The sequence below is a fragment of the Dendrobates tinctorius genome, unplaced genomic scaffold (genome assembly GCF_039654945.1).
Source record: "Dendrobates tinctorius isolate UK_male_01 unplaced genomic scaffold, ASM3965494v1 ptg000344l, whole genome shotgun sequence".
In the NCBI taxonomy this organism is placed as follows: domain Eukaryota; kingdom Metazoa; phylum Chordata; class Amphibia; order Anura; family Dendrobatidae; genus Dendrobates; species Dendrobates tinctorius.
The window spans coordinates 13,155-29,883 of NW_027362010.1; the positions used below are offsets into that span (position 1 = coordinate 13,155).

General features: G+C 48.7%; 1 protein-coding gene across 2 annotated transcripts in view; it reads left to right on the forward strand.

The window, feature by feature from the left end:
* The first annotated feature begins 451 nt into the window (after nucleotides 1-451).
* SPX (spexin hormone) overlaps nucleotides 452-16,729 on the forward strand; it is a 59,781-nt gene continuing 43,503 nt past the window's right edge. The window contains exons 1-2 of one of the 2 annotated variants that reach the window (XM_073562288.1): nucleotides 765-1,188; nucleotides 1,362-1,840. The gene's annotated coding sequence lies outside the window, so the exon portion shown is untranslated. Of the gene's footprint in view, nucleotides 584-764; nucleotides 1,189-1,361; nucleotides 1,841-16,729 lie in introns of those variants that run through there. The other variant, XM_073562289.1, reaches the window with a different exon arrangement.

Below are 16,729 nucleotides of genomic sequence, written 5' to 3' on the forward strand. Positions count from 1 at the left end.
GAAACCTATTTTTTTTCTCTCCGTTATTAAAGCCGCCATAGAGCGACGCGGAGCTGAGCGCTGGTCAGTACCCACTTCTGTCATTACTCTGCATGGGGGCTGCGTACCAGTGATCACCAGCTGATCGAGGCTCCAGCGGCTGGCTGGGACCCGGTAGCGCCATTTCCTAGCGCCAGGCCTAGATCTGCAGCTGCTCTGATCGGTTTCTTCTCTTTTCTTGCAGCTCGTGGATAAAGCTGGTGAGAGTAACAACATGGTGTAAGCGGAGGCGGAGCTTTGCTGGGGTGGAGCCTGACTGGGGCGGAGCCTGTTACGCCCACACTGAGCCTTGTCTGGACTTTTCACCCTTGTGTCCAGTGGGCGGAGCAACAAACCTCGCGCTTCACGGACAAAACTTTATTTACAAGACAGCGTTTTATTGTTTCTGAGGCCGGCGGCTCCGCGAGCGGAGTAAGGAAGGAGGAGGTTTTATTTATAGAGCGCGGAGACGCCGCGACACTCCCGAGACCGCTGCTGCCGAGACTTTCCGGGAAACGCCGTGCGGGACAAAGCGAGAGCCGGATTTATACCGCAATCACAAAAGGTCATTACTGCGCGAATAAACCCACTTTGTAAATATGGCGCAACTCTGATGTGTGGGGGAGGAGGCGGCTCCGCTGGGGGTGGGAGTACAAGACCGGAGCCGCACACCCAGTGTAAGTGTCATGAACATACCTCCAGTCACAGCCGGAGCTGCAAGCATACTACTGACTGCGGCGCTGGAGGATAAGAAACTAACAGCAGAATAGTGAGTGCAGCTCTGGAGGTGACTGGAGGATAAGACTCAGTATAATAGCAGAATAGTGACTTCCGCTCTGGAGGTGACTGGAGGATAAGACACGATGTAACAGCAGAATAGTGAGTGCAGCTCTGGAGGTGACTGGTGGATAAGACACGATGTAACAGCAGAATAGTGAGTGCAGCTCTGGAGGTGACTGGTGGATAAGACACGATGTAACAGCAGAATAGTGAGTGCAGCTCTGGAGGTGACTGGTGGATAAGACACGATGTAACAGCAGAATAGTGAGTGCAGCTCTGGAGGTGACTGGAGGATAAGACACGATGTAACAGCAGAATAGTGACTGCAGCTCTGGAGGTGACTGGAGGAAAGACTCAATGTAATGCAGAATAGTGACTTCCGCTCTGGAGGTGACTGGAGGATAAGACGATGTAACAGCAGAATAGTGAGTGCAGCTCTGGAGGTGACTGGAGGATAAGACACGATGTAACAGCAGAATAGTGAGTGCAGCTCTGGAGGTGACTGGTGGATAAGACACGATGTAACAGCAGTATAGTGACTGCAGCTCTGGAGGTGACTGGAGAATAAGACTCAATGTAATAGCAGAATAGTGACTGGAGGATAAGACTCGTAATAGCAGAATAGTGACTTCTGCTCTGGAGGTGACTGGAGGATAAGACACGATGTAACAGCAGAATAGTGAGTGCAGCTCTGGAGGTGACTGGAGGATAAGACACGATGTAACAGCAGAATAGTGAGTGCAGCTCTGGAGGTGACTGGAGGATAAGACACGATGTAACAGCAGAATAGTGAGTGCAGCTCTGGAGGTGACTGGTGGATAAGACATGATGGGTCACAGGATCTGCATAAAAGCATAAAACCCCAAAATGTGATGGAACTACTACAGCAAAAGAGAAACTTGCTACAAATCATCCTGTTGTCTGACTGCAGGGGGCGCTAATGCTGCACACATGATAAATCTCCTATGGACAGATGAGATATAATTTGTAGCTCCCCGATTCCTGGTTCTGCACATTTGAGAAGGCGACATGCAAGATACAGGTATAGGTTACAGTGATGGCCGGATACAGAGGGGAGCGACCCCCGCGGGATTACAGGGTAAAGCAGTCAGTAGGTGGGGAGTTGCGGCTGCTTCAGAGGAAAGGATGCAGCTCTGGGGGTGATGAGGATGCAGCTCTGGGGGTGATGAGGATGCAGCTCTGGGGGTGATGAGGATACAGCTCTGGGGGTGATGAGGATGCAGCTCTGGGGGTGATGAGGATGCAGCTCTGGGGGGTGATGAGGATGCAGCTCTGGGGGGTGATGAGGATGCAGCTCTGGGGGTAATGAGGATACATCTCTGGGGGTGATGAGGATACAGCTCTGGGGGTGATGAGGATACAGCTCTGGGGGTGATGAGGATACAGCTCTGGGGGTGATGAGGATACAGCTCTGGGGGTGATGATACAGCTCTGGGGGTGATGAGGATACAGCTCTGGGGGTGATGAGGATGCAGCTCTGGCGGTGATGAGGATACAGCTCTGGCGGTGATGAGGATGCAGCTCTGGGGGTGATGAGGATGCAGCTCTGGGGGTGATGAGGATGCAGCTCTGGGGGTGATGAGGATGCAGCTCTGGCGGTGATGAGGATGCAGCTCTGGCGGTGATGAGGATGCAGCTCTGGCGGTGATGAGGATGCAGCTCTGGCGGTGATGAGGATGCAGCTCTGGCGGTGATGAGGATGCAGCTCTGGGGGTGATGAGGATACAGTTCTGGCGGTGATGAGGATACAGCTCTGGGGGTGATGAGGATACAGCTCTGGCGGTGATGAGGATGCAGCTCTGGGGGTGATGAGGATGCAGCTCTGGCGGTGATGAGGATGCAGCTCTGGCGGTGATGAGGATGCAGCTCTGGGGGTGATGAGGATGCAGCTCTGGCGGTGATGAGGATACAGCTCTGGGGGTGATGGGGATGCAGCTCTGGGGGTGATGGGGATGCAGCTCTGGCGGTGATGAGGATGCAGCTCTGGGGGTGATGGGGATGCAGCTCTGGGGGTGATGGGGATGCAGCTCTGGGGGTGATGGGGATGCAGCTCTGGCGGTGATGGGGATGCAGCTCTGGGGGTGATGGGGATGCAGCTCTGGGGGTGATGAGGATGCAGCTCTGGGGGTGATGAGGATGCAGCTCTGGGGGTGATGAGGATGCAGCTCTGGGGGTGATGAGGATGCAGCTCTGGGGGTGATGGGGATGCAGCTCTGGGGGTGATGGGGATGCAGCTCTGGGGGTGATGGGGATGCAGCTCTGGCGGTGATGGGGATGCAGCTCTGGCGGTGATGAGGATACAGCTCTGGCGGTGATGAGGATACAGCTCTGGCGGTGATGGGGATGCAGCTCTGGGGGTGATGGGGATGCAGCTCTGGCGGTGATGAGGATACAGCTCTGGCGGTGATGCGGTGACAGCGGGGTCGTTGCAGTATACAGATGCTTTGTCCCCTTCAATGATATGTGAGATTTCTTGGCTCTCAGAGTAGATGGAATTAAATGATGTAATGTACAATCCAACAATAAAAGGTTCACAGACGTTTCGGGGACACTAGAGCTTCCTCAGGGGCCTACTGTCCAAGTGAAAAGATATCAGATTGTGTTTTATTCCCTGGGTCATTGGGAAGCGTTGAATGTGGTGTCCACGGTTGGTCAAACACGCTGTTCAGCGCTTCCAGTGACCCCGTGGACAAAACACAATCTGATATCTTTTCACTTGGACAGTAGGTCCCTGAGGAAGCTCTAGTGTCCCCGAAACGTCTGTGAACCTTTTATTGTTGGATTGTACATTACATCATTTATTTATTTCTATCTACTCCGAGAGCCACGTTCTCTTACGTATCTTTAGCAGGGTCATTGCAAGCTGTGGTGGGGAGGCGGCGGCTCATGTATCTATACAGGGAGCTCCCCCTAGTGGTGGCTGCAGACAGGATCTTATCATGTATCTCTGTTTGCAGGGAGCTCCCCCTAGTGGTGGCTGCAGACAGGATCTTATCATGTATCTCTGTAAACAGGGAGCTCCCCCTAGTGGTGGCTGCAGACAGGATCTTATCATGTATCTCTGTTTGCAGGGAGCTCTCCCTAGTGGTGGCTGCAGACAGGATCTTATGTATCTCTGTATACAGGGAGCTCCCCCTAGTGGTGGCAGCAGACAGGATCTTATCATGTATCTCTGTACAGGGAGCTCCCCCTAGTGGTGGCTGCAGACAGGATCTTATGTATCTCTGTATACAGGGAGCTCCCCCTAGTGGTGGCAGCAGACAGGATCTTATCATGTATCTCTGTACAGGGAGCTCCCCCTAGTGGTGACTGCAGACAGGATCTTATCATGTATCTCTGTATACAGGCAGCTCCCCCTAGTGGTGGCTGCAGACAGGATCTTATGTATCTCTGTATACAGGGAGCTCCCCCTAGTGGTGGCAGCAGACAGGATCTTATCATGTATCTCTGTACAGGGAGCTCCCCCTAGTGGTGACTGCAGACAGGATCTTATCATGTATCTCTGTATACAGGGAGCTCCCCCTAGTGGTGACTGCAGACAGGATCTTATCATGTATCTCTGTATACAGGGAGCTCCCCCTAGTGGTGACTGCAGACAGGATATTATCATGTATCTCTGTATACAGGGAGCTCCCCCTAGTGGTGACTGCAGACAGGGTCTTATCATGTATCTCTGTGTACAGGGAGCTCCCCCTAGTGGTGACTGCAGACAGGATCTTATCATGTATCTCTGTGTACAGGGAGCTCCCCCTAGTGGTGACTGCAGACAGGATCTTATCATGTATCTCTGTATACAGGGAGCTCCCCCTAGTGGTGACTGCAGACAGGATCTTATCATGTATCTGTATACAGGGAGCTCCCCCTAGTTGTGGCTGCAGACAGGATCTTATGTATATAGGCAGCTCCCCCTAGTGGTGGATGCAGACAGGATCTTATGTATATAGGGAGCTCCCCCTAGTGGTGGATGCAGACAGGATCTTATGTATATAGGGAGCTCCCCCTAGTGGTGGATGCAGACAGGATCTTATGTATATAGGGAGCTCCCCCTAGTGGTGGATGCGGACAGTTTGTTGTATGTCTGTGCAGAAAAGGTTTGGTGTTCTGTGTCAGATCCTCGTTGATGCGGTATAGTTATATATTGAGCAGTTTGGGATGTGTCACTTTATTGTGTCCAGATAATTGGACATTGATTTTTTGCAGTTTTCTTTGAAGAGTAATAACTATCAGATCTTTAAAATCGATTGGACAGATGTGATCTTTTGTAGAATCTGTCAGGATCCATCACCCTCAGGTTTTCTGTTAATTGTTAATTAGATGTGAACGCGGCATAAATCAGTCATTGCGCTGTGACCTCTGATCAGTGCTTTAGTTACTGGGCGTCCATCACATGGAGGAGAAGCCGTAGGAGTGCGGATGTGGTGTCACCATCGACCGTGGTACCTGGGACTTGCGGTCTGTGTGTCACCATCGACCGTGGTACCTGGGACTCGCTGTCTGAGTGTCACCGGCGACTGTGGTACCTGGGATTTGCGGTCTGTGTGTCACTGGCGACCGTGGTACCTGGGACTCGCGGTCTGAGTGTTGCCGGCGACCGTGGTACCTTGTGCTTGCGGTCTGTGTGTCGCCAGTGACCGTGGTACCTGGGTTTCGCGGTCTGTGTGTCACTGGCGACTGTGGTACCTGGGACTCGCGGTCTGTGTCACTGGCGACCGTGGTACCTTGTGCTTGCGGTCTGTGTGTCGCCAGTGACCGTGGTACCTGGGATTCGCGGTCTGTGTGTCACTGGCGACTGTGGTACCTGGGACTCGCGGTCTGTGTGTCACTGGCGACCATGGTACCTTGTGCTTGCGGTCTGTGTCGCCAGCGACCGTGGTACCTGGGACTCGCGGTCTGTGTGTCACTGGCGACCGTGGTACCTGGGACTCGCAGTCTGAGTGTTGCCGGTGACCGTGGTACCTTGTGCTTGCGGTCTGTGTGTCGCCAGTGACCGTGGTACCTGGGACTCGAGGTCTGTGTGTCGCCGGCGACCGTGATACCTGGGACTCGCGGTCTGTGTGTCGCCAGTGACCGTGGTACCCTCTCCCCCTTCCCTTCAGCAGTATGGTCACTTTTTTACCCAGACTGGTCTAGACTGGTTTTTCCCTCCAAGATTTATATTTCCTTTGTCAATTCCAGATCGAATTTAATAAAACGCAATAATGCGAGAGACAGGAAAAATATATTTTCAGAATCGGTATCATTAAAGCTACACACAGCAGCGTTTTGCGGCTTCCAGGGTCCTCAGAAACTGGAGAAATATTTTCTGCGCCCCAGTAACCCGCAAAAAGGCATATTTGGTCTCAAAAGATAGATAATTTTGTAAGAGAAAATATAATGCCCCTGTTGTCACTCTGTGAGCCCCCCAGCCAGAGAGATGGCAAGTAGAAGTTTTTAATACATTTTATAAAAGGGGCTTACTTCCTCTAACACCCCCAACAAGTGGGGTAAGCAAGTGAGGAGCCTCTAAGTTTATGGGCAAACTGTAAAACAGGACCAGCCGTGTTGTAGGGTGTTCACATCTTGGGATGACAGCGAACATCCATGCTGTGGACTGAATCCTTGGGAACTCCCCGCCCCTCATCAGCACGTCATACCAGTGACTGAGATGTAGTAAGTTTCATATTTGAACCCCTTTTATGTTATAGCTGTTTGTGCTGTATTTTATCTCCGTTCGTCTTATCTTTTGTAAACATTGCCTATATTTTCTGGAGTAAACTGATAAATTTACTAGTTCGTTCTTTTGGTGCGATGATTGAACCGACGCGTACTGCGCACCAAATCGCACTACCTATTGGGTTGGTTCCTCACCCGATATAAGCTAGTATCAAACGAGGAACTGGTGGCAGCGAAGCGTCCCTGGTGGTATTGGGGAACCCTGGCAGTGACAGGTCGGAGGTTTATGTGTGTATTTCCTGCCTGGGACTGGTGATTACATACCGCCCTCACTGCAGAGTGCCCGATAGCTAAGACGCGACCAGGCAGCCTTTCTGGCGACTACTTCTCCTAGGTGCAGTTCCCTGACTGACCTGAGGGTAAGGGGGCGACAGAGAGCTGCAAGTTCCGAACCAGAACAGAAAGTGGAAACAAAAAGTTTCTGAGTTATATACAGCTCTTTCTTTCACTTTGTCTGATTTTCCTCTTTATATTTCTGAGTAAAATGTAAATTGCTCTTTTATTCTATAAACTTCTGACATCATGTCTCCGAATGTCCAAGCAATAAATCTTGTATTTATTTTCAGAAAATGAGAAATGGTGAAAATAACAAAAAATGCCGAGTGCTTGTAGACCTCAAATATAATGCTAAGGAAGCAAGGTCATAATCATTTACACAACAATCCTAATGTTTTACCTCAGGAAGAGTTCAGAGATCGATATTCTGTGGAATCCCCATGATTGTTAACCCCAGCTTTCCTGCGTCTCGGCTGCTTTCCTCCAGTCTCTCACACGGCTTCTGGGTGACCTTATGCCGCTCCTGGTACACACGTCAGCAGTTCTTTGTCTGATGGCTTGTGACTCTCCATCTTCCTCCTGATTACATTCCAGAGGTTCTCAGTGGGGTTCAGGTCTGGAGATTGGGCGGCCATGACAGGGATTGGATGTGGTGGTCCCTCACACATTGATGACCTAGCTGTGTGGCACGGCGCATTGTCCTCAGAGTTGGGGAACATTGCCTGAGCAGAAGGAATCTGCTGTTTTTCCAGGATAACCTTGTATGCGGGTGATTCATACGTCCTTCACAAAGATTAACCTGCCCAATTCCAGCCTTGCTGAAGCATCCCCAGATCATCACCGATCCTCCACCAAATTTCACAGTGGGTGCCAGACACTGCGGCTTGTACGCCTCTCCAGGTCTCCGTCTAACCATTAGACGACCAGGTGTTGGGCAAAGCTGAAAATTAGACTCATCAGAGAAGATTACCTTACTCCAGCCCTCTATGGTCCAATCCTTATGGTCTTTGGCAAACTTCAGCCTGGCTCTCCTTTGCTTCTCATTGATGAAAGGCTTTTTTCTACCTTTACATCACTTGAGCCCTGCCTCTAGGGGCCTGTTACGGACTGTTCTTGCCGTGCACTTCACCCCAGCTGCCATTTGCCGTTCCTTTTGTAGGTCACTTGATGTCATCCTGCGGTTGCTGAGTGACATTCAAATAAGATGACGGTCATCCCGGTCAGTGGAGAGTCGTTTTCGCTCTCTGCCAGTCAGTAGCTTTGTTGTCCCCAATGTCTGCTGCTTGACCTTGTTGTAATGAACTACTGTCTTATAAATTTTAAGGATGGAGGCAACATGACGCTCACTGTATCCCTCTGCTAGTAAAGTCAGAACTGAGCCCTTCATTTCCTCACTCAAGACTTTTCTTTTCACCTCCTTTGGCATGGTTAAAAGTTATTTTTTCACTCCTATTACTTTTGGGATATTACTAGCACTTTTTTTTTCCGTCCAGCTTGTCCTATTGCAGGAGGACTGTGAACACCACAGCAGGGTTTTATACTTTCCTTCGTTAGATAAGATTTGGTTCAGGTGATCACTAATCAGAAGCACATTAAGTAGGATGAGGTGAACTCTGGATGGAATTCAGCTGACACTGGAATGGAGGAATGGCTGCCAGACATAGAGAGAAGAGGATTCTTATACAACTGTGCAGTGCGCTCTTAATTTTTGCCAGAGCTGTATATAAATATATCTCAATATCAATAATACATGAGATATTGGTGACAGAGCAGTGGGATCATAGAGCATTAGTGATCTGGTTTGATCAATCATCCCTCTCACTAAAAACTATCACGGTTCTTATGAGGACCCTGCACAAAAAGTTTTGGAGATCACACTCATTGTTTTAGTGGTGAGACAATACTGTGTGTATAGCAGTTACCCACTCCCCTTCTCTTGTTTTTTCTGTCCTATCTTTTACTTGGCAAATACAGCTACGAGGGGAGAGCTCTGGTACGCCCAGCAGAAAAAGGTCACTCTTGCTGTAATATGTAAGTACAGAGACGTTGACCATAATGGCAAAAAGTAAGACCAAATGGTCGTGAAACTGGAGCAACTTGAAGCAGATCAAGACCACTCCCAGAGTTCAGCGGAGGCAGGGGTCAGATAAAGTATGGATGTAACTGATCAAAGGCCCAACCGTTGAATGCCAGCCCTACTCGCAGCCAGGACAGTGTGGACCACTATCTGCGGATGGCCTTGGCACAACTCCCTGCAGACGATCATTGAGGATGACTGAAGTTGCTCCAGCAATACCAAGGACGAGAGAGCCGAGCGGCAGGTCCAAGCCCATCGAGAGGCTGGGCGGCATGTCCAAGCCAGGCGAGAGGCCGAGCGGGAGCAGAAAGAGAGACCGTACCAGCCTTTCCTGTGATGGAAAAGGACAGGGACTTGGACACTTTTCTGCGGATATTTGAAAAATCCTTCAGACAGTACCAGCTGCCCGAAGACCAATAGGCCTGATATTTAACCCCAGGGTTCAAAGGAAAAGCTGTGGAGGCATTTGCTTCTCTCCCTCAAGACCAAGATGGAGACTGAGGCCATCAAGCAGGCCCTGATACAGAAGTTCCTGATACAGAAGTTATACCCTGAGGTATACTGTAAAAAGTTCCGGAACCTCAAACGTGGTCCACACAACAGTTACAGTGATGTGGTGCATGGACTCAGAACCCATTTGACCAGTGGGTCCAAGGACTGTCAGTGATTACCTTTGAGCAGCTGCAGAACCTGATGATAAAAGACCAGTTCCTGCATCTATGTCTGGCTGAGGTGTGACAGTTTGTGATGGACTGGGAGCCAAAAGACAAGGATAAAGCAGCGCAAATCCCCGACACCTACGAGGTCAACCGTAAACCGGAGGTGCAGAAGCCAGTCACCGCCAGCTGGAACGGGGGGTAAGCCATCAACCCAACCCAGTACCCCTGCCAGCCGCCCCACCAGAGGCCTTGTCCCCCTTGCCAACGCCAGGCCTTCAGCCGTTCCCCGCATTATTTCCGCAGTCGGACTGGACATCTCAGCGCCACTTTTCCAGAGAAGCAGAAGAACCACCCCCCAGTCAAGGTCTCAGGGCCAAATGCAGCCGTTCTTTTTGTGGGTGGGGGTGTTTGGGAGGGCCTGTGAAAATTTGTTGAAAGTCACCTTGGGGCACACTCTCCTATAGGACACCGGGTCCGAGTAAAAACCCTTATTCGACCCGAACAGGTGGCCCCTGAAGAGATTATTCCGGGGAAAACCCTGACTGTCACCGGGATTGGAGGTGTCCGTTGTCCCTTGCCGATGGCCAGGGTTTTTATAGATTGGGGTGCCAGGAGTGGGGTGAAGAAAGTGGGGGTGTCAGAAATCTTGCCCACACACATTTGTTGGGAACTGATTTGGGGAGGATGGTTGCTTATTATTTCCCTGACACCCCTCCCCAATCTGATACTGAGGGTAATGCTAGTGATAATGATGTGACTATGCATACTTTACCTGATAATGATGATGTGTCTGCAGGTGCAGGAGTACTGTGAGCACAACCCCCATCTGTGGACGTCGGGCCCTCAGACCATCCTCATGGAGTCAGTTTCTAACCGTTTGTGCAGACACATGCACATTTGTGGCCTGCTGGAGATAATTTTGCAGGGCTCTGACAGTGCTCCTCCTGTTCCTCCTGGCACAAAGGCTGAGGTAGCGGTCCTGCTGCTGGGTTGTTGCTCTCCTAAGGCCCCCTCCACGTCTCCTGGTGTACTGGCCTGTCTCCTGGTAGCACCTCCAGCCTCTGGACACTATGCTGACAGACACAGCAAACCTTCTTGCCACAGCTCGCATTGATGTGCCATCCTGGATGAGCTGCACTACCTGAGCCACTTGTGTGGGTTGTAGAGTCCGTCTCATGCTACCACGAGTGTGAAAGCACAACCAACATTCAAAAGTGACCAAAACATGAGCAAGAAAGCATTGGTGCTGAGATGTGGTCTGTGGTCCCCCCACCTGCAGAACCACTCCGTTATTGAGGGTGTCTTGATAATTGCCAATAATTTCCATCTGTTGTCTATTCCATTTGCACAACAGCATGTGAAATTGATTGTCAGTCAGTGTTGCTTCCTAAGTGGACAGTTTGATTTCACAGAAGTTTCGTTTACTTGGAGTTATATTCTGTTGTTTGTGTTCCCGTTATATTTTTGTGCAGTGTATGTGGTGACCCTAGAGGAGCATGCCAAGCGTCAGAAGGTATTCCATGTAAATATGGTGAAGGCTCCTCATGACAGGGAGGCCTGTGTGTTACCTGTCTGTAGCCTGCCTAGATGTGGGGGCTGGGACTCAGTATATGGAGTCCCTGGAGTCAGCAGCGTGTAACCCTGAGCTATCCCACAGTCAGAGGTCGGAGCTGATGGGGGTGCTCAGTGAGTTCAGGACTCAGCCACCCACCACGTAGACCCTGGTACCAATCCCCCAGTAAGACAGTCTGCATACCGGTGGTCAGCAGAGGTGAAGCCGCACAGGAGGGAACAGGTAGAGGAGATGCTGAACCTCAAGGTAATACAAAAATCCCAGGGCGCCTGTGGTTCTTGTCCCGAAAGAGGACCGTACTACCCGGTTCTGTGCAGACTACAGGAAACATGACTACATGTGAGGTCTACCCCATGCCGAGGATAGAGGAGCTGCTGGAGCAGCTGAGTGATGCATCGTACCTCACTACCATGGACCTAAGTAGGGATATTGGCAGATACCCCTGACCACAGAAGCTCAGGAGAGGTCTGCCGTTATGACGCCATTCGGGCTGTTTGAGCTCCTGGTGATGACATTTGGTATGAAAAATGCCCCTGCTGCCTTCCAGAGGTTGGGTAATCACTTGTTGGAAGGATTTGATGGTTTTGCTTATCGCGATGATATAGCCATTTTCAGTAATTCTCGGGAGGAACACCGTGTACATCTTTCTTAGGTGCTGGAAAGGCTTAACACTGCAGGTCTTACTGTGAAGCCGGGGACGTGTCAGGTAGTCATGCGGGAAGTCCAATACCTCGGACCCCGGGTCGGGGGGGAGGCCTGCTAAAACCTGAGCCAGGGACGGTAGAAGCCATTACAGCCTGGCCCACCCCACAAACCAAGAAGCAGGCACGGTCCTTCCTGGGCACGGCCGGCTACTATAGGAGGTTTGTACCAAACTACAGCGCTCTGACCAAGCCGCTATCTGATCTGACCAGGAGGAAGCTTCCCCAGATTGTTTCCTGGGCTCCTCAGTGTGAGGAATCATTTTCAGCCCTAAAGTCGGCATTGGTTAGCTCACCCGCCCTTCAGGCCCCAGATTTCACTCTTGGGTTTGTAGTGCAGACAGACGCCAGCACCTATGAGCTAGGGGCGGTTCTCAGCCGGGTGAACCAGCAAGGTGAGGAGCACCAGCAAGGTGAGGAGCACCCAATTCTCTACCTAAGCAGGAAACTTCTACCCAGAGAGGTGGATTATTGCCTCCATTGAAAAGGAATGTTTGGCAATTGTGTGGGCTCAGCAGAAACTGCAACCATACCTCTATGGGTGCAACTTCTCCGTGATAACAGATCACAACCCATTGGGTTGGCCCAACAGAGTAGTTGGGGACAATACGAATTCAACATAAGAAAGGAGTCGATCACGGCAGAGGTGTATCTAGGCTTTCTGGCACCCGGGTAAGAATTCGGTTTGGCGCGCCCTCCCCCCCCTACAATTTGCACACTTAGTCCTGTACCCACGAGCTGCTCTCCCTAATGCTCTCAGCGATCAGTGAAAACCTGAGAGAAGCAGAAGAGAAGCTCGTTGTCACAGGACCATAAGTATAAAAATCGCATATGAGTGAAGTGTCCGTGTGATGACTACTGGAACCTGCAGAGCTGAATCCTGACATTGCAGCTTCTGAATTCTCACAACGAATGCCCTGCACACTTTTAGGATTCTCCCTTGCCGATGTACAGTCATGTCAGCACAAGTATGTGATTTATATACTTCTGGCCACATTCCGACTAGACGTGCCCGGCCCTGCTCCGTGCATTATCATTGAGTGAGGCCACACACGTCTAGTCAGCATGTATGTAAATGACCGGCATGAGAGAATACAGTGAGCACAGTGAGAATCAGAAGTCTGCAGTCACATATAATGTCTGCAGACTCAGCACAGACCTGGACAACCCCTGTAATGTTCCTAACATAAATAATAACATGAGAATTAGTCAGTATCACAGATAACATTTACATCCGGGTACCTTATAGATGACGTCGTCTCTGGAGTCGTTCTCCTTTTCTTCTTGTCCAGACCCCATGATGAGTTTTCTCATCCACAGCCGTCTCTGCAGACGTCCATCTTCTCTGAACAAAACTCCACATGGCCAAGTGGAAAAGAGCCTCTAGACCAAAACCATAAAAACGGAAAGAGCTCAAAAGAAATCAAGGGTCAAAGGATTTCCTAAAGTGAATGAAAAGAAGGCTTTTTGTAATGTCTTATCGATTATCGATATCATTCACGATGATGTTCTATGGATATTCTGATTAGACGCCTTGATACACCATAGAGGCTCGAAACAAAGGTATTAAGAATAATCTATAGAAATGTTATTGAGTAAAGATCCACAGTATGGTGATAGCATGCACAGCACTACAAAAAAGACACAGGGTAGTAAAAACGGGGGTGAATACTAGATGTCGTATTTTGTCAAATAGGAGGAGTCTATGACATCTCTCAAAGGTTATATACATATGTTAAGTTGTCGCTACAAAGTAATACAATAGCCGTCCATAGAAGATATAACTAGTACAACTGGACATAAAGACCGATAGCAGATATGTATACTCCACCAAGACAAAATAGGCCGACACAGGGAAACGGTAGTCTCACACCGCCCGTAACTGCACAGCGGCACACAGAAAAAAGTTTCCTATTAACTTCTAACATGGCCTGAGTGAAGGTTCCACAGCAGTCGAGTGGCCACTCGACCATCCATCAGTGGATAATCATAGAAGAGAGCTAAAAGCATTGGTATAATAATTACCTTCAGTCATGGTGCAGCAAGGTCTAACACGGGGGGCGAGTGTGGGACACCGGGAGCCTCGACGCGCGTTTCGCCTATGGCTTCGTCGGGAGGCGTGGCTAATTTAAGAGGCATAAGTCTTTATAGTGAATAATCGGGATCCTCAGCGAATCGGTGCTCACCACGTGTGGGTGCCCGCCCACAGCAGAGAGGGGCTAGCGCGCGCCGGAGCTGACAGGAAGGAGGGCTTACGTCATCACAATCCGTCACCCCGGCAACGCGCACACACCTCCAACACCACAGGGCGGGCACAGCGCACACAAAAGAGCGCGTCTGCGCAAGAAGTTCAATTGATAATATAAAGGCCAAATATTAAAGGGAGTTACTGCCCAGCTAGATCTTCAAAAGGGCGTATTTACATCAGGGCTGTGGAGTCGGAGTCGTGGAGTCGGAGTTAGTTTTGGTTGGAGTCGGAGTCGGTAGAAATGTTCCGACTCCAGCTTTAAAAAAAATGTATTAATATTTCATAATTGAACTTTCATATGAATTTTATAAATGTTACTCAAATCTATATGTTCTATCAAACTATGAACAACAGTGATAAGCAGTTCTGCTGGAGATAGAGACATTTCTTACTTCTTGTGTGTCACTGTTCTCCACTGCCCTTATCTAATCTTATACTTGGTTAACCTCATGCTGCCCCAACCCCCCTACTTACAATGTATGAAACTGAAAGTGAAAATGTGTTGCAAATTCTTAGGAGTAAAGCTCCTCCTCTAGACTAGATCATACTAGGTGTGCGTCTTCCAAGCATCTCACAGCTGCCTGCTACTCAGAAGAGGAAGACTGGAAGAAGTATTATCCTTTCATCAAACTTTGCATCAGTTAACTGTGAGTACATGAGGAATAATAACAGTATTACTGACCACTATATCAGTTGTACGACCTGGCAATAATTTTGTACAATTGTTTTTAGGAAAAACAATTGTCATTTGGATTGTGAATGCAGAATTAAAAACCTGAGAATGTCAAAGAAGCATCACATTAAATCAGCTGTATTTGAACATTTCACCATCACTCAAGATAGAAAACATTATGTCTGTCAGTGTATGACAAATGATCCAGACGAAAACAAATGCTGTGAAGCCAAGATGAGTGCATATTCAGGCAAAGATAAAAATGCTCCTACCAGAGCTTCTAATCTAAAGAGACATTTACAGCGCTTTCATCCAGAAGTACTGAAAGCAGTGGATGAGAAAGACTGCATCCAAACCAATGAACCAGTGCCCAGCTCTTCCAGCCAAACAAAGGAGCAGAGAACTTTGCAGCCATCAGTTGCAAGATATTTTGTCAGTGACAAAGTTACTGTGACAATGACAGTAGATACATTTAAAAAACAGATCATAGAGCTTGTTGTAAAGGATAGTGTGCCTATTTCATTATTTTCACGACCAGCTTTTATGTGTCTGAATGGGGAAATGGCCCGCAAGCTTGGTGTTTCTCTGGAGAGAGAGAGTATTAGAAAATTAGTAATCGAAGAAGCTTTTAAACAAAAGGAAGAACTTAAAAAAACTCTCAAGGGACGCTTTCTGTTTCTTAAAATGGATGCCTGCACACGTCACAGAGTGAACTATTTTGCCATCAATGTCCGATTTGTTTGTGACAAAAATGAAATAGTTACCAAGACCTTGGCAGTAAAAGACACCAAAGCTCATCACACCAGTGAGTTTCTCCAGGTCTTGGTGGAAAAGGTTCTGCAAGACTGTGAACTTAAAAAAGAGCAAGTTCTTTCTGTCGTAACTGACAATGCTTCAAATATGATAAGTCCTATTAAGCTAATGAATGAGAGTAATGATGGTGACCAGCAGCTAGAAGAACATTCTGGGTCCACAGACACAGAAATGTGTGAAATAGAGGAACACAGTATTGTAACTGAGGAGCAAACTGAAGTTGCTTCAGATGAACAGCAACATGATAGTTTAGATGATCTTGTTGAAACTGTGTCAATATGTTCTTTCATTCATCACATGCGCTGTGTTGTGCATACGCTACAGCTGGCTATAAGAGACAGTCTGCAAGAAGGACATGCTGCTGCACTGATTGGCAAGGTGAGAAAATTGGCTACTGTTGCCAGAACCCCTAAAGTTGACTCAATTTTGAAGAGACGTGCTGGAAAAGGGGCAATTATTGATCAAGCCACACGATGGGGCAGTACTTACTTAATGATTCAGCGCTTGGTTGAACTGAAAACCTTTCTTGTAGACATGGCTAACCCTCAACTGACGCTAAATGAAAGTCAGTGGAATCAGGTGACTGAGCTGGAAAAATTGCTAGAGCACCCATTTACAGTGACTAAAAAATTACAAGCAGAGGACTTAACTCCAGGTATTTTCTTAAAGGAGTGGAAGAACCTGATGTTTCGCCTGTCCCAAAGAGGAGGGTTAATTGCAAGTGGCATTGCTACATCAATGAAACGGAGAGAGGAGCTACTATTACAAAATAACATTCTTTTGGCAGCTGTTTATGTAGACCCAATGCCTCGGATTCTTCTAGATGATCAACAGCTAAGTAAAGGAAAAGAAGCTCTGTTTGAAATAGCAGTAAGGATGAAAGGGTTGCAGAACAGTCAGGAGGAACAAGAAGAATTTGGTCGTCCTGCCACATCTTCACCCTCATCATCAACTGATGAAGCATTTAATTTCGAAAAATATTTGGATCACAAGGACCGTGCAAAGCGTTCCCGCATAGAAGAAGAGTCATCCCCATCAAGGAACACAGCCAGTACATTTCAGCAGAATTTTTCATGTGCACTAAAAGAAATTGAGAAATTTGACCGTTCATCAAAAATAACAGTGCAACAAGCGATTCCTCTGTATCCTGACATTGTCAGAGATGTTGCCCGAGTGGT